We start from the raw sequence: 7,295 nt of genomic DNA on the forward strand, positions 1-7,295 counted from the left end.
TGTAAAGCGGTAATCCGTCACATCGGGGGGTTATCGCACCTTAGTGAGATTGAGTTGGGTCACTTCGAGTTGCTATCGTCTTTATCTTCAGAGTCAGAGGTTTATTTTCCTTGTACCAGATTTAAAGCCTCCGTTTGGAGCAGGTTCTTATTTATCGCTTTTATTTATTTATTTACTTGTCTCGCTTTATTTTATTTATTTTTCGTCTCGCTTTATTTTATTTATTTTCCGTCTCACTTTACTTTATTTACTTTCTGTCTACGCTTTATTTTTATTTACTTTCTGTATACGCTTTATTTTTATTTACTTTCTGTCTACGCTTTATTTTATTTATTTTACGCGTTTTACTCGTCCCTTACGCCTCACATTCTAAAACAACTTTTCATCATGATCAATATAGTTGTGTTTGTTGGTATTACCATGTCTGGCTAAATCTTTTAAAAGGTTAGAATGTAAGGATCGCGGTTAAAGAGATGTTTCACATATTGAATCTGTAGAAATACTTTAAAGGTTGTTTTGATTTTTAACTTGAGTTTTCTGAAACAAACTTAGTTAGTTTTAACTATTCAAGAAGTGCGAAAGCACCCTGGCTTAGTTAACTAGGAATTTTTATCACTTTAAGGAAAAACTATTTTTGAAACTGTTTTCGGACGCGTTGATAAATTTAAAATCAGGAAACTCCTTGGGTAAAACTTTCCAAATCAAAATCACTTTTCAACTAAGTTGATGAGTCTTATTTCTTAAAAATAAGTTTACTACTTTAGTGTTCTGCTCACCTTTTATAAGTGACAATAAAAGGTCTTAATTTAAGGGTAAACTCAATTTTGAATACGCGAAAGCGACAGTTCCTGTTAAATGGATTCTTTTCAAGAGTAGAAAATATTGCCTCATAAGTAATTCTATTTAGACAATCGAAACATCACTTAACTGACGTGATATACCTTCAAACCTGTCTTTATCTGCACTGCATTTATTATTTACCGTTATTTTTCAACCCCAATATCTCTTTTATACCGCCTTAGATAAACATCGTAACGATATTAATTGATATATTGACGATTTGGTCTCTGTGGGATCAATATTCTTTTATATTACTTTGACGCGATTCGTGCACTTGCAAACTCAACCGATCAAGTTTTTGGTGCCGTTGTCGGGGACCAACTTCGTCAAATTTCGTACCCTGTTCTTACACCGTCTAGACTAAGGCATTATTAGCCGGTAAATGTGAAGAACCCGTAGTACCAGAAATTTATAGATCCTTTAGCGGAACCCGAACGTTACACTTGTACACGCCTCTTACTCATCCGAATTAAAAAAGCTATGGCCGAGAATCGCGACCAGAGACCTCTTAAGGAATTTGCCCAACCCTCTGACGAGGAACCTAGTTCGAGTATAGTAAACCCCCTTATTCCTGCTAACAATTTCGAACTAAAACCGTCTTTGTTGCAATTAGTGCAACAGAACCAATTCACGGGTCTCGCTATTGAGAACCCACATCAATATTTAAAAGTCTTTATCCAACTGGCCGATACCTTTAAATCTAACGGCGCTTCACCTGATGTGATCCGTTTGAGATTATTTCCTTTCTCCCTCAGGGATAGAGCACGTTCATGGTTAGATTCACTTCCAGCTAATTCAATAACTACCTAGGAAGACCTTAGGAGAGTATTTCTTGCTAGATATTTCCCCCTAGTAAGACTGTTGTTCTTCGAAACCAAATAACTAGATTTACTCAAAACCAAGGAGAATCACTTTTTGAAGCTTGGGAGAGATATAAAGAGCTATTAAGAGTTTGTCCACACCATGACCTAGAACAATGACTGATCGTTCATACCTTCTACAATGGACTCCATTATAACACCAAGATGAGCATCGACGCTGCCACAGGTGGCATGCTGATGAACAAACCTTACCCTGAAGCTTGTAACCTAATTGAGGATATGGCCCAAAACCATTACCAATGGGGAACTGAACGAGCATCAATAGAGAAAAAGGAGACCCAAGGTGGAATACATGAGATAAGCTCTCTAGACATGATGCAGGCGAAAATGGACGCTTTAGCCCTTAGGATCGACCATATGTCTACAAACACTAACACCACAACGGTAGTCCACATAGAGTGCGAACTCTGTGGATCTAAAGGACACGAATCGGCGAAACGTAACCTTTTGAACGACCTGAACACCGACCAAGTGAATTACGCCAAAGGTAACCCATTTTCAAACACCTACAACCCTAGATGGAAGAATCATCCGAATTTCTCCTATAAAAACCAGAACCCTATCCAAAATTATGCACCTCAAAGACCACAAGGTTATCAAGCCCAAAAACCAAGTCAACCTATGCAAGTTGTGCCTCAGAAGTCTAACCTTGAGAAGATCATGGAGAGCTTTATATCGGGCCAGACTCAGCAAAATAAAGAATTCCTAAACCAGAACATTCATGTAAACGAACTTATAACGCAATTAGGAACCAAGGTTGATCAGATAATCATTCACAACAAGATGCTTGAAACCCAAATCTCACAGGTAGTACAAAACCAAGCCCCGCAAACTACACCTGGAGGCCAATTCCCTAGACAACCTCAACCAAACCCTCGAGGGCAAGCTAACGCTATCTCGTTACAAAGTGGGACCGCTTACAAAGGGCCTCATAACCCAGCGATGAGCGAGCCCAAAACTTCTAAAGAAAATATACCTACCAACCAAGAAGAGGAACTAGTAGAACCCAAAAAACAAACCGACCAAGAAGGAGAAGCCAAGGATAAAACTTACAAACCACCACCCCCGTATATACCACTAATCCCATATCCGCAAAGACTTAAACAAACCAAAATCAATAACCAATACCAAAAATTTATAAAAGTAATAGAGAAGCTTCATGTAGAGATTCCTTTCACCGAAGCTATCACCCAAATTCCGTCTTACGCCAAATTTCTCAAAGACATCTTAACCAACAAGCGTAGCCTTAACGATCCAAAACCCTTGGAATGCAACTTTATTTCCGAGGATAAACTCGCTAAGAAGGAGAAAGACTCCGGTAGTTTTTCTATACCTTGCATTTTAGGGAGTCATGTGATCGACAAAGCTTTCCTAGACTTAGGCGCTAGTGTGAGTTTAATGCTCTTAGCTGTGTGTAAAAGGTTAAACTTATGAGAATTACAACCAACTAAGATGTCCCTCCAATTAGCCGATAGGTCTGTTAAGTATCCTGTAGGCATTTTAGAAGACATCCCAGTTAGGATCGGTCAACTTTATATCCCAACAGACTTTATGGTCATGGATATCAAGGAAGATGACGATATCCCTATCCTTTTAGGTAGACCATTCTTATCAACAGCCGGATCTATAATAGATGTTAAAAGAGGAAAATTATCTTTCGAAGTAGGGGATGAAAAGATCGAGTTCATTCTTTCAAAATTCCTGATGGCACCAATCCTAGGAGACGCATGTTATGCGATCGATATCATAAATGTGTGCATAAGGGAATTTGATCGAGAAGAACCCGTGATCGAACCATTTTCAACCCCAAATGAAAAGGATGACGAGCTAGAGGAAACAAATCCCTCACACCAACGAATGTTTGGATCTTACTCCAGACCTTTCACCAAGTTCTCAAAAACCAACTCAAGAACTTAAGGAACTACCCAAAAACCTAAGGTATGAGTTTTTGGATAAAGAAATGAACCGCCCAGTAATAGTTAGTGCCACCTTAAACCAAGACGAGACAAAACGACTCTTGAGTGTTTTAAGAAGGTACCCCTCTGCCTTAGGGTACAACATCTTTGATTTAAAAGGTATAAGCCCATCCATGTGTATGCACAGGATCTCGCTAGAGGAGGATTCAAAACCTTCCAGAGAACATCAGAGACGAATCAACCCTGTAATGAGCGAGGTGGTGAAGAAGGAAGTTCTTAAATTTCTAGAGGTTGGTATAATCTATCATATCTCCGATAGTAAATGGGTAAGTCTTGTACATGTGGTACCCAAAAAGGGAGGCATCACACTCGTGCAGAACGAGAAGGGCGAGCATGTAGCTAAACGTATAGAAGGCGGATGGCGTATGTGCATAGATTATAGGAAGCTAAATAAGGCAACTAGGAAAGACCATTTCCCCCATCCATTCATAGATCAAATGCTTGAGCATCTTTCCAGACACTCTTACTTTTGTTATCTGGATGGATATTCTGGATTTTTCCAAATACCCATACACCCCGAGGATCAAGAGAAAACAACATTTATCTGTTCTTACGGAACGTTTGCTTACAGATGAATGTCGTTTGGACTCTGTAATGCGCCAGCTACTATCCAACGTTGTATGATGTCAATCTTCACAGATTATCTCGATGGAATTATGGAAGTATTTATGGATGATTTCTCGGTGTGTGGGTTAGACTTTGAAGATTGCCTCATTAACCTTGAGAAAATCCTAGAGAGATGCGTAGAAGTTAACCTTGTGTTAAACTGGGAGAAATGACACTTTATGGTTAAAGAAGGCATAGTGTTAGGGCATATAATATCTGAAAGAGGCATTGAGGTCGACCAAGCAAAGATAGAAGCTATAGAAAACCTTAACCCTCCTAAGACAGTTAGAGAAGTCCGTAGTTTTCTTGGACACGCCGGTTTCTACCGATGCTTCATCAAAGATTTCTCTAAAATAACAAAACCCCTGACTGGCCTTCTTATGAAATACATTGAATTGATTTTCAATGAAAAATGCATCCAAGCCTTTAATCAGTTAAAATAAGCGCTAATTTCAACACCCATTTTACAACCTCCGGATTGGACTAAACCCTTCGAAATAATGTGTGATGCTAGCGTTTTCGCTATAGGAGCTGTTTTAGGGCAAAGAAGAGATAAGAAACTACAAGTAATATATTACGCTAGTAGAACCCTAGATGCCGCTCAATTAAATTATACAACAACAGAGAAGGAACTCCTAGCTGTAGTTTTCGCAATCGATAAATTTAGGTCTTATCTTGTAGGATCTAAGATTGTAGTTTATACATACCATGTAGCTATCCGTTACCTTCTAAGCAAAAAGGATGCAAAACAGATATTACTCAGGTGGATCCTTTTGCTATAAGAATTTGACTTGGATATTAGAGACAAAAAAGGAACATAAAACGTAGTCACTGACCATCTTTCCAGATTAGAGCATTTGAAGCAAGATCATTTACCTATAAATGACGACTTCACCTATGACAGATTGATAGCTAAGTTAGATATCGTTCCCCTTGAACCTGATAGAGACAACCTTGGGACAGTTTCAGAAATTAGCAGAGTACCATGGTACGCTGATTTTGTGAATTATCTAGCCGCTGATATCATACCGCCTGACCTCAACTATCAACAGAAGAAGAAGTTCTTTAAAGATATAAGACATATCTATTGGGACGAACCACTCCTTTTCAAAAGAGGAACAAATGACATATTTCGACATTACGTCCCGGAAGAAGAGGTCAGAAATATCATAGAGCATTGTCACTCTTTGCCCTATGGTGGACATTCAAGCACATCCAAGACATACGCAAAGATCCTCCAAGCTGGTCTTTATTAGCCAACATTATGGTGTGATGTCCATACTTATATTTTCCAATGTGACCGGTGCCAGCGCGCTGGGAACATCTCAAGACGTGACGAAATGCCTTTGAAGAACATCCAAGAAGTAGAACTATTTGACGTTTGGGGTATTGATTTCATGGGACCTTTTCCATCTTCGTTGGGAAACAAGTACATTTTGGTAGTCGTTGACTATGTGTCCAAGTGGATAGAAGCTATAGCCGCACCCACCAACGACACAAGAGTAGTCATCAAGATGTTCAAGAATAATATTTTTCCCAGATTTGGAGTACCACAACTTGTCATAAGTGATGGTGGATCACATTTTATATCCAGGATATTTGATAAACTCTTGAGGAAATATGGAGTAAAACACAAAGTAGCAACACCATATCACCCCCAGACTAATGGTCAAGTGGAAGTATATAACAGAGAGATTAAGCAGATCTTGGAGAAAACTGTTTCAATATCCAGAAAAGATTGGTCTGAAAAGCTAACAGAAGCACTGTGGGCTTACAGAACTGCTTACAAAACCCCTATTGGTACTACACCATACTAGTTGGTCTACACAGTCAGCACAATGAAAGTATGATGCATGCAAACACATAATGCACATATATACATCATAATAATCATAAATGCAATAAATAAAGCAGTAAAAGCAACCACAACCTATCCTAAAGAGCGCTAGGATTGACTCGCTTAGGGAAGATGGACCAGCAAGAGGTCAACTTCTCTATAATCCCCAACAGAGTCGCCAGCTGTCGCATTACGCGAAAAACCGGCGGGAAAAAAGACACAGAGCCGCCACCGTGCGTTATTTATCCCAAAGGAGGGAAAGGAAACGCTCGAAGTAAACCTGGAAAGGAAATGGTCTTACGACCAGAGATTGATAGGATCGGGAGTCGGTTATGCGAAGGGAAGGTATTAGCACCCCTACGCATCCGTCGTACTCGACGGGATCCACGCTCAGAAAGAATAGAAGAAAGGTTGCTAAATAACTACTCAAAACTGCACAAGCTGGAATAAAACACAGATGAAAGACGGAAGAAGGTGACTCGGCAGGATGTCGCATCCTAGGCCTACGTAGTTTATCAACACAAACATCAGAGTCGACGTAGTTCGGGGAACAAGGGAAACGTGCTCGCTAGGACATCACATCCTATACATACATATCTTCTCTAACCAGAGAAGAATCAGAGCACTCGTAGCTCAGCTAACACACGCTGAAACAAAACACTAAAACAGGGACGCTGAGACGTCAAATGAAACACACACCTGGAAATGGAATGCCAATTGCTGGTCTTACATCCAACTCCAGACAAGACAACCACAAACGGGAAACCGACTGGCAATCGCTGGACTTATGTCAGACTCCAAGCACATACACAAAAAGAAGGAGGGTCTCGATTGCAACTAGGGCAAGAGAAAGGGAAGGTCTCAATCGCAACGAGGGCGAGAGAAAAGAATCAAAGTTAGTTGTTAGTCAAACTCGACAAGACATCGCATCTCGTGCCTACGTATCTCATCTGGACATGAGAATCAGAGTTGCCGTAGTTCGGCTAAACTATTCTATTTGTTTTGTGTTTTTTATGTGAACAACATTACTACGTAATCTACCAGATGCTCGACCTTGGGAGACTTACTCACCTGTAGTAGAAGGAGTTAACGTGTCCTTAAGAGGGGATAATGTTTGTTTGTGTTTTAGGGTGCTCACGCAAGAAAGGAAGTCCT

The 7,295-nt window shown here is 39.9% G+C and overlaps 1 non-coding gene across 1 annotated transcript; it reads right to left on the reverse strand.

Annotated features, from left to right (window-relative positions):
* Positions 1 to 1,703: 1,703 nt before the first annotated feature.
* Positions 1,704 to 1,809, reverse strand: LOC127098833 (small nucleolar RNA R71). The gene has a single exon (XR_007793525.1). It is a non-coding gene; the product is annotated as a small nucleolar RNA R71 (small nucleolar RNA).
* Positions 1,810 to 7,295: the final 5,486 nt, after the last annotated feature.

This window comes from Lathyrus oleraceus, chromosome 6 (assembly GCF_024323335.1).
Source record: "Lathyrus oleraceus cultivar Zhongwan6 chromosome 6, CAAS_Psat_ZW6_1.0, whole genome shotgun sequence".
NCBI classification, from domain to species: Eukaryota; Viridiplantae; Streptophyta; class Magnoliopsida; order Fabales; family Fabaceae; genus Lathyrus; species Lathyrus oleraceus.